Source organism: Penaeus monodon, chromosome 10, assembly GCF_015228065.2.
Source record: "Penaeus monodon isolate SGIC_2016 chromosome 10, NSTDA_Pmon_1, whole genome shotgun sequence".
Lineage (NCBI taxonomy): Eukaryota > Metazoa > Arthropoda > Malacostraca > Decapoda > Penaeidae > Penaeus > Penaeus monodon.
The window spans coordinates 16,360,121-16,372,899 of NC_051395.1; positions in this window are offsets into that span (position 1 = coordinate 16,360,121).

Here is a 12,779-nt window from a genome sequence, read left to right on the forward strand (position 1 = left end):
AGAGGATGAGAAGAGAGAGAGTGAGCAGAGAGACGAAAGAGAGAGAGAGAGGATGTGACACAGAAAGAGAACCAGAGACAGAGAGAAAAGAACCACAGAGACAGAGAAAAAGAGAGAGAGCAAGAGAGAGAGGGAGAGAGAAATCCTTCAGATACAGAGATTGAGATACGGGAAAAAAATTAACGATTAACAACGCCGCGAAACGAATATTAAGGTCTCATCCGGCCGCCGCTGAGGAAATGCCAGTCGTTGAACCGGTGACGTAGCGGGGGGGGGGGGGGGGGGGTGGGTGGGGGGCGCGGGTAATGCTGGGGGTAATAGGTTAATTAAACATTCGTTGGGGGTGGGGTAATGGGGGGGGGGGGGGGGGGTATGGGGGGGGGGGGGGGGGGGGGGGGTTGGGCGGTCAAAAGGGGGGTAGGTGGGTAATAAAACTCGGTTATTGAACGCTGATTATTCCTTGGATGAATCTCCCCTTTTCACCCTCTGATGCCACTCCTTTTCTCTGCCTCTCTCGTGTAGAGCTGCGTGGTCTGGAGCGGCTGTACTTCTAGGAGCGGTCTGGTGGGGGCGGTCCCTCTGGTGGGGGAGTGGGTGGGAGTGAGTGGCGGTGCGTGGATGGGCGGGTAGGTGGGGCGTGCGTGGGGGTGCGTTGGTATTGGAGGGCGAGGTAGGTGGAGATGGATGGGTGGGTGGGTGGATGGATGGATGGATGGGTGGTGGGTGGGTGGATGGGTGGGTGGGTGGGTGTTTGCGTGGATGGGTGTGTGGGTGGGTGGGTCTGGTGGACCTGGCGTGGATGGATGGTATTGGGGGAGGTGGATGGGTGGTGGGGAGTGGGGGGGGGTGGGGGGTGGAGGATGGAGAGTAGGTGGATGGATGGGTTAGCATGGATGGGTGAGGGGCCCGGATGGGTGAGGTGGGTGGTTGGGGGTGGATGGCATGGATGGGCGTGCGCCTTCTGGTGGGCGGGATGCCCCTTTGATGGTTGGCGGGATGGTGGATGTCCTCCGGATGGTGGATGTGGGCTGTGGATTATAGATGGGTGGATGTTGTGGTGTGAGTGGGTGGTTGCGCGAGTCCCTCTTGGTATTGGATGGATGATGGATGGATGGTTAGGTGGGCAGGAAAGGCCAAGTGTATGGTGGCATGTGGTGGGTGGATGGAATGGGATGGATGGATGGGTGGGTGGCCGGAAGGGTGGAAGGGTGGGTGAGTGGGTGAATGGGTCGATAGAAGGATGGATGAATAAAAATCAGATAGATGGATGGATGAGATGGATCTTGAGGAATTGATTGACTGACTGACTACCCGCCTGCCTCCGTACCTGCTTGCCTGCCTGACTGATTGCTTTAAAGCCTGTCAGTCAGATTGCTGGATTGTTTTGGGAATATTCCTATTAGTATCTAGTCATTTCGCCTCACATCTCTCTCTCCATCTCTCTCTCTTTCTCTCTCTCTCTCTCTCTCTCTTCTCCCTCTCTCTCTCTCTCTCTCTCTTCTCTCATCTCCTCTCTCTCATATCTCTCTCCCTCGCTCTCCGAGCTCTCTTCTCTCCTCCCTCTCTCTCCTCCTCTCTCTTCCCTCCTCCTCACTCCCGCCCTTCTCCATCTCTCTCTCTCTAGTATCCATGCTCTCTCCATCGCTCTTCTCTCTCTCTCTCTCTCTCTCTCTCTCTCTCTCTTCTCTTATCCCTCTCTCTCTATTCTCTCGCTCTCTCTTCTCTCTCTCTCTCTCGCTCTATATCTCCTCTCTTTTTCTCTCTCCTTTCTCGCTCTTCTCTGTCTCTATCTATATAGCTATCATATCGATCCTATCTTTTATTCTATTCTATCTCTCTTCCTCTTTATTTTTTCTACTCCCACCGATCTCTCAGCTTCTCCTCTCTCTCTCTCGCTCGCTCTCGCTCTCGATCTGTATCCTCTCTCTCTATATTGTGCTCTCTCTCTCTCTTTTTCTTTCCTCGCCTCTCTCTCTCTCTCGTCTCTCGATTCTCTCTATGATCGACATATGCATGACACATCTCTAACATAATACTATATATCTCTCTCTCTCTCGACCTCCTCCATGAATCTACCTCTATCATCTGCTCTGCTATCGCTCTCTATCTACGATCTGCTCTAGATCTCTCGCTCTCTCGAGACTACTCTATCTACCTATCGATAGACTCTCTCACTATCTATCTCTCTCGCTCTATAGTAGCATCTAACCAGTCTCTCTCTATTCTATCTCGCGTCTCTCAAATAGATAGACTATATATCAGCTCCTATCTCTCTCTCTCTCTCTCTCTATCTCTCTCTCTCTCTCTCTCCTACTCTCTCTCTATCACTCTCTCATCTCCTCGCTCGCTCTCTCTTCTTCTCTCACCATCTTCTCTCTCTCTCTCTCTCACTCCATCTCTCTCTCTCTCTCTCTCTCTCTCTCTCTCTCTCTCTCTCTCTCATACTCACATCTCTCTCCACTCTCTCTCTCTCTCTCTCTCTCCCTCCCTCTCTCTCTCTCTCTCTCTCTCTGGATGGTTTGGTTTAGTTAGATTAAATCGGCTGAGATTAGCTTCAGCTGGGTAGATTCGGTTAGGTTAGATAATGTAGGCTGAGATTAGGTTGAGTTTAGTAGATTTGGTGAGGTGGGATTACATCAAATTAGGTTAGGTTGGATCTGGTTGAGTCAGGTTAGGCTCGAGTTTGATGATAGGCGAACTAAAAGTTGGAAAAGTATTGTTGCAAACTGTATTGTTGGACAAAGCTAACAAATGTTCTATTCCATTTCAAAAGAGGTAGCGCATTTACATTTTGCTGATGCAGTCATAATGAACACATTTATTAGGGTGTTTTTCAACTAAAGTTTACTGTAAAAGTTACCGATATATTGTGAAAATAATGACGAGTTTTGAGTAAGGAATAAAGATTTGTGATAAAGGAACTGAGTTTGATTATAGTTGATGAGAGTAGATTATGGGTAGATGAGGGGATATTCAAGTAGATTTGTGTGGGGAAAAGTTACTGAAGGATAAGGGAAAGTTTATGAGACGGATTACCTTTGAATCAGGGACCACTTTATCGGATTTCGGTAGATGAGATGTAGAGGGGTAGATTGAGAGTTTGTGAAGGTAGTATGGGAGTTGATTGTGTTTAATTTTTATGTTTTATTGCGAGTAAAGTTGCGGTGAAAAAAGTCCAAAAGTTGAGAAAAAGTTGCATTGTCTATTTGGTAGACTGGTAGAGGAGGTCAGAATACGGAATGAGAGAATAAAGAAATATGACTCACGGTCATACTTTTCAAGGCATGACCATTGCTACAAATATTTGTGGTTGCATTTCTTGAAAGACAAGTATTGTGTTAATACTTATACTTATATATCGCTTGATATGTAGCACAAAATGATGACGATTTAACAGTGAGTGATGGTAAAGTCTTTTCTTCTTCCCCTCTCCCCACCCTCCCTACTCTCCTCCCCCTCCCCCCCCCCTCCCCTTCCCCCCCCTTCTTTTCCCCCCTCAGTCTCTTTTTCTGTGGTCTTGTCTAGATCCCCCTCGGTAATCAATACAGTTTGTCAATACTATTACTAATACCAATGCATTCTGACCCATCCAATTACTTGCTTATCAAAATCACAGAAAGTAATAATAATACAGTTTAATGTTCTTAATAATAACAATATATATATATTTTTTTTTTTTTTTTTTTTCTTTTTCTTTTTTTATCTTATTGTAACTTCTATCGACTGTGGCAAAATAAAGATGCCGATTATCATCATTTGTTTTATTTGCATTACGGTGGCCAGCATCAACCCCCGCAACATTATTGCCTACCCTTGTTATGCACTATGTTACTCCTCATCAGCTCCATCATTATCATTGCTTTCGTTGTTATTTTTTCACTATCAACTAAGTAGGCAAAAAAAAAAAATTAGCAACCGCAGTTCTGTGAAATCAAATGTGATCAAATGAAGTCAAGTATGCCTATCATTTGCCTACTGAGCTAAAAAGGATCGGAACGAATTGCATTTTCATTGCCCTTTTATTGCTGAACGCAATAGTTTGTGGTATGTACCTACATACCGACATACAACATACAGAAGGCTTTATATATATAACATAGAATACATTAATTATATACATATATATAGATATATATAGGTAGATTTTATTAGATATTCATAAGATAGATACGAGATTAAAACATATATGTATTTATTATAGATAGATAGACCACTGGACAGACATATATTGTACTTGTTATAGATAGAGAGAATAGAGACTAGACGATGACCGTGAGCGAAGATATGTAGATATAGATCATATTAGATGTTAGATATGATCATCTATATATTTTATATATACCCATATATTTATATTTAATTTATTAATATATATACATATATATATATCCACCACTATAAGATGATTATCTATTACATACATTACATATATATATAATATATTATATACTATTTATATATACTTACTCATACCCATAGATATATATATATATATATATATATATTACCTATATACTCACTATATTGCTATAATGTATATATATATCTATGTATGCGCAGTATTACATTACTATTATGACTATATATATATATTATATATATAAATATGATATATCATATATATATATATATATATATATGTCACATACATATATATATATATTGTTTTATCTCTATACCTACATAATATATATATAATATATACATATACGTGATATATAATACATATATATATCAAGCATATACTATATAACATATATTATACAATACATTATATATATATGATATATATATATATATATATATATATTATATGTACATACATATATATATATATATATATAAAAATTATTTTTAATATATATATATATATAATATATAACATAGATCTATAACATATACATTTATCTATTTATTATTCATATCTATACATTAATATATACTATACATACTATATCTAATTATATATATATATATATATATCATATATACTATAATCTGTATAACAATTATATATATATATACGATATATATCTATATATATCTTATATATATATATATAGTATGTTTTATACATACAAGTATATATACACTGCAAATGGCTCCCATTACCGAGAGTGTGTGTGTGTGGGTGTGTGTGCGTGTGTGTGTGTGGTGTGTATGTGTGTGTGTATTGTGTGTGTGTGTGTGGTGTGGGTGTGTGTCGTGTGTGGTGTGTGTTGTGATGGTGTGTGTCATTCAGACTTTCGAATACCATTCACTTATCTAAACCTATCGTGTCTTTGTCCAAACGACCTTCAGTGACGTTAACATAAAAAAAACTTTCATACAATTACGCCATGTTGCCAATCGTTACGGTCGCATAGTTATCACACATTTATCGTCCTGAGTTATTTCATGCAATGTGATGAAATATATTTGTCTTATTTCCTCCGTCTCTTTCTTTGTATGTATTTTATCATTTATTTATTTAACAATTATTTTAAGTCAACAGCTACCGGCAAATACAGGCAGGTTTACCTGACAAAACTATGTTATAACATTTTTTGTTCTTGTTGATGTTTTATGTTGCTCTTTGATGTTTAGGAAATGGTCAAAAAGCGATAAGTGTTGACATTCTCCTTGAAATTTATTTAATTGGATCTACTTTATCCTCATCACAACTAAATGGAAATGGACTAAATGAACGATACTATAAAAAAAGATGACCCAAATAATATGGTACCAAAATTAATAGAATGGTGAGTCTGATTATTTTCATTACTGAAGATGCTTACCTTTTCTTAATCAGTTAATAGAGTCACGATTAAATCGTATCAAATAAAATCTCAGCCCGGGCCAATCCCGGTATAGAGCGATGATTGAATGATTACATATTATATTTGTTCATTCTTGAGTAATCTGACATTAGTGAAGTAAACTATCCACTTCCTGCGGCGTCCTGCTTTTGATATATAATTACAGCATGCATACACACTCTCTCACACATATATATAGTATACATACGTACACATGTGAACTAATTTGATCTCTTTAAATCGATCTGGAAGTGAACACTATACGTCACTCACGTAAGCAAACACACACACACACACACACACGCACACACACACACACACACACACACACACACACATGAGCACGCACGCACGCACGCATACGTACAAGCACATGCACAAATACACGTACACGTACACAAACATGCACACACACACACACGCTCGGGTAATGAGCCCTTGCCAGGTCTGAGACTCATTCGCCATCGTTCTGTCTCCTCTCCACTGGCATGCGACGTAAACGGGTGTATAATTAACACGTACATTTGCAACTACACCCCTCACTGACGCGCACGCTCATCTGCTCGTGTTTGTTACTTCATTGGATGGTTTGACAAATTAACATTCACGCCTCATTTACACCTCATCGCCTATGCAATATGCTGCGTCTTTGTATTATCCGATATTATCTCACTACGCACATACTCCCCTTCACACACACACTCAATCACTCACGTACACACAAACACACACACATACGCACACATTCACACACACACACATGCAAATATATGTATATTGTTATATGTATATATGTTTTTTTTTTTTTTTTTTTTTTTTTAACGGTAGGTTCATGTATATATGTATGTATATATAATATATATATATATACTTACTAATAATATATATATATTTATATATATATTATACTCACTATACATATATATCTGTACTATATATACATATATATATATATATATGTACACGATACAAATTCATATATATATACATATTATATATATGTATATATATACGTATGTATGTATGTATGTAGGTGTGTGTGTGAGTGTGTGTGTGTTTGTGTGTGTGTCGGGTGTGTGTGCGTGTGTAGTAGTAGTATGTATGTATGTGATGTGTGTGTATATTGGCACATATCATTATATATATATATATAATACATATATATATATTATAACCTATATATATATATTATATGTATGTACACACACACACACACACACCACACAACATATATATATAATATATAGTATATATATATATAAGAATATAATATATATTATATGTATATATATACGATATAATTATCATATATAAATGCATACTGATATATATATACTACACATATCATAATTATATATAGCATAGGATAGATAGATAGATAGATGCGTATATGTATAGTGTGTGTATATAATATATATATATATATATATACATGTATATATATATATTATCTCTATTTATATATATTATATATAATATATACGTTATATCATATATGCATATATAGATGTCTATATTATACGATATATATATATATATATATATATATATATGTATGTATGTATGTATATAAAATATATAATCATTTTACATCGATTTCTTTGTATCATTAATCATGATCATTATACTCTCATACCTTTATGGGCAAAACAAAATGCGTTGCATGAGTAGAGAAAGGCACTACAGAAAAAAAAAAATAAATAAATAAATAAATAAATAAATAAAAAATGATAATAATAAATAAACGATATTTCCGAGCTGTCGGCAACTTCCCCTGATCCTCCATTTTTTTTTTTATCGCTGATCCTCATTTTTCTTCCTCCTTTTCCAAAAAATCCTCCTTTCTTCATCCTCATCCTTCCTTAACTCCTCTTGCGCCCGCGAGCCTTGGCGCGGTGGAGTTTGCGGGTCGCTTCTGAGGGAGTTTGGTTTTCTGCGCCGTTGTTTGAGTGTATGTATGTGCCTGGCAAGAGAACAATGTTAGCCTACACACACACACACACATATATCTATCTATCTATCTATCTATCTATCTATCTATCTATCTATTAAATTCAACACCCAACTTTTTTATTTCTTACACAACACTACGCACAACTATATATATATATAGATATATATAATGCAATTAATATAACATATTTTATTCAGTTATTTCTTTACCACTATCATTATACACACAAAAACATACATACATATATAACAACACACATCACAAACAACACCCACACACACACACACACACACACAACCACACCACACTACACACAACACACACACACACACACACACACACACCACACACACACTACACACACACACACACACGCAACGCCACACACACACACACAATATACACACAAAAACATCATACATACACACACACACACACCACACACACACACACAAGATATATATACATACATACACATATATATATAATATATATATATATAATATATATAATATATATATATATATATATATATATTTTATATATATAGATATATAGATATATATATGTATATTATATATATCACTAAACATTATATATATACGATATATAGACTATATATATGCGTATCTCTCTCTCTCTCTCTCCTCTCTTCTCTCTCTCTCTCTCTCCTCTCTCTTCTCTCTATATATATATACATATATATATATATATATATATATATATATATCACTACTATATATATATAACAATATATATATAGTGTATAATATTATACATATATATCTATACTATTAAATATATAGTATATATATATATTATGTATATATATATACATATATATATATATAATATATAATTATAGATAATATATGTGTGTATATATTATATATAATAATATATATAGATATATATATATATTATTTACGACACCCATATGATTATATTATAATATATAATATCTAACTCATACCTATACTATAGATATCATATATATATATATATATATATATATATATAGCTAATATATTAAACTGTTGGTGACTGGTTGATTGGCTCCTCCATATGGCCACTCATACCCAATACATACATAGTAACAATAGATAGGTATATGCTTTTGCAAATCAAAGAAATTATGAATAGTCTGTGTGTGTGTGGAGTGTGAGTGTCGGGCGCATCGTGTGTGTGTGTGTGTGTGTGTCTGTGTAGGTGTGTGTGAGGGGGTGTGTGTAGGTGTGTGGGTGGACATGTGTGGTGTCGTGCTGTGGTCGCGTGTCGCGCCTGGTGTGGTGTGTGTGTGTGGTCTTGTGGTGGTGTGTGTGTTGTAGACAAATAAAGAATAGTTTACGAATTATGTTCACACACCAACATGCCGAACAGTTGCAACGTAACGAAGGGAAGAAATCCATTGGCTCAGTCAATCTCTCATCACGACGGCAGATGTAGCTAGCTAGCTGGTGCGGGAGATGTCAAAGAATGGAGACCAAGACGAAATCATCATGATAGCTATAATTGTTACGTAACGGTTTTTTTCTTTTTTCTTTTATTTTCCCCACCCTTTTTTGTTTTTTTTTTTTTTTTTTTTTTCCTTTTTCCCCCTTTTTCTTCATGTATATCTTTCTTTCTTTTTTTCCTCTTTTTCCTGTTTTTCTCCCCCCCCCACCTTTGTTTTTCCCCCCCCCTATTTTTTTCCCTTCCCACACCCCACTCTTTCTTCACCCCTATTTTTTTCACTTTATACCCCTTCTCTCTTTCCCTAACCTTATCGCATTCGTTGTTTATTATTATTTTTCTCATATTATTGTATCAGATTATTATTATTATTATTATTAGTATTTTAGATTATACACTACACCACTTATTATTATTATTATGTCATTACTACTATTATTATATTCATTATTAGCCATTCTTATTCATCATTAATTGTTATTGCTATTATTACTACTATTATCTTTATCATTACTATTATTGTTGTTGTTGTTGTTGATGATGTTATTGTTGGTACAGATTTCATATTATTATCTATCAGATTATTATTCTCATTAATTATTCCAGCCTATTATTATTATTATTATTATTATTGAATGATTAGCATTATATGCTGTTATTATTATTACTAGTAGTAGTAGAGTAGTAGTCAGCTAGTAGGACTATCCTATTATTATTATATTATTATTATATCATTATTAGCATACTAATATTATACCGATATTTAGAATAATTAATATTATAATAATATTATTATTATTATTATAAGATGATCATTAGTCATTATCCATTATTATTATTTATCACATTATTATTATCTATTTCATCTATAATTATCGCACTATTATTATTCATCATATCCATTACTTGATCTACTAGTGTCGTTAGTATTCCCCACTATATTATTATCAGCATCATTTTATCTATTTATTTTATTTTTTCTTCGTTGTTTTGGAGTAAAACAAGGGACACCGAATCACTTTTTTTTAATGGAAATTTATATAATTCTGATTGGAGAGAATTGCAATCAATTAGATTATTGCACTGAAAGCCATGGCGGCATAAGGTCTGTACAATGTCGATAAATGAGGACCGGTTAAGATACCTTGAAATTAATTAATCTCATTCTTGTTTATCTCTGTCTATTTCTTTTTGATTTATTGATCTGTTTATCTGTCCATATGTCTATCTATATATCTATCGATATTTATCTATTTATCTATCATTTGCCCATCTATTTATCTATTTGTATTTTTCCACGGACAATCTTCTTTTTAAAAAGAAACAAACTGATATTTTAAAAAATAATCAAAATAAACTACGCAGCTCACAGATCCAACATAAATGTCGACAGTAAAAAAAGAAAAAGAAGAAAAATGAAAAATAAAAATAAATAAAAATAGATAATAATGATAATAATGATGATGATAATAATAATAATATAATAATATAATAATAATACCACTAATACATTTAATAATAATTACTATACAGACTACATAATAATTACCATCACCTAATAGTCCATACATTAATAATACATAATAATAATAATCATGATAGCAATAATAATAATAATATTAATACTAATAATAATAAAATAATAATAATAATAAAATAATGATAACAATAAATAATAATAATAATAAATAATAATATAAGATAATAATAATAATAATAATAATAATAATAATAATAATAATGATAATAATAACAACAACAACAACAACAACAACAATAACAACTAATAAAAAACATTAAATGGTAACCACAAACCACTCCTCTCAGGTGATAAAAAGACGTGAGTGCTTTGGCCGCATTTGAAGGCAAGAGCGCAGCCTAAGTCTTGCAGATGGGATGATGTGACGAAGTGAGAACGAGAAAAGCTGGAAGAATCGTATCTTGCACATTCAACACTGGTTGGCTGTTGTTGTTTTTGTGTTAAGCATAAGAAGTCACTGGAAGTTGAGCAAATTATATAAGAAAACACATACATATATTGTATATATATGAATATAAATAGATAGATAGATATAGATTGGCGTTTAGATATATCGATAGATAGATAAGTAGATATCTCGATAGATAGATAAATAAATATATTGATTGATAGCTAAATAAGTATCGATAGACAGATAAATAGATATATCGATAGATAAATATATCGATAGACAAATAGAGAGATTAATATCTTCACGGTGCAAAGTGAAGATATTAATTTTCATTCGTACATTTTTTTTCAGCTGTCGTTATAAATAAAGTTCATAGATATATAGGTAAGTATACTGATAGATAGATATATAATAGATAGGTAGGTAGGTAAACGGAAAGATATATAGAATAGATAGACAGATAGACAAATAGATAGAGAGAGAGAGAGAGATAGAGAAAGAGGGAAAGAGAGAAAGAGAGAGGGAGAGAGAGACAGAGAGAGAGAGGAGAGAGAGAGAGAGAGAGAGAAAGAGCTCGACAGAGCGAGAGGATAAAGAGAGAGAGAAGAGAGAGGAAAGAGAGAGAGAGAGAGCAGGCACGAGAGAGAGAGGAGAGAGAGAGAGAGAGAGAGAGAGAGAGGGAGAAGATGAGACGACCCGACCCAGAAGAGAGACGTGAAAGACACCACCCTCTTTTCCTCGCCTCCCGTAGAAAGAGAGAGAGAGAGAGGGAGGGGAGGGAGGGAGGGAGAGGTGTAGATAAATAGAAAGGTAAATATATACATGCTGTATACTCACCACACAATCCCCCACATGCCTATGTCGCTTATCATCAACTTCCATGGTCATCGTATCTATTCACCCTTTTTTTATTTCCACGCATCAATCAGTAACAGCTTACACAGCTTCTCACGAGTAGACGAGACACACATCACCTCATGCTTCCCCTACTGCCTACGTAAAATTACAAATATAATTCGCTTTGTTTAATGGGTTACATCCACTGCCACCCCGACTCCATCTCGATGATTGCGTTACCCATTCCACTTAAGCTGGCCGGTTACCTTTCCCTCCATCCCTACCCTCTCCTTTACGCCCTGGGTCTACCTTCACCGTCCCCTCACTTCTTACTCCTCACTACCGTCATTTTTCTGACCCCCCCCCCCCCCATGCTGCCTCAGTCGAGATTTGGCACTGTGCCGGACTGATTCCAGGGCATTTTGGAATTAACGGACGTATTCAATCTCCGAATTTCTAGACCTCTTCTTTAAAATAAGACAAATGCCGTATCATCGGAAGGGATTTTTCTTTCTTTCTCATCTTCTTCGCTATCGCCGTTCCTCTCTCTATCTCTCTCTCTTTTTCCATGTGTGTGTGTGTGTGTGTGTGTGTGTGTGGTCCTGTGTGTGTGTGGTGTGTGTGTGTGTGTGTGTGTGTGTGTGTGGTGTGTGTGTGTGCACGGTGTTGTGTGTGTGTGTGCTCTGTGCCTATGTGTGTGTGGTTGTCGTGTGTGTGTGTGTGTGTGTGTGTGTGTGTGTGTGTGTGTGTGTGTGTGTGTGTGTGTGTGTGTGTGTGTGAGTGTGTGTGTGCTTATATGTGTTTTTA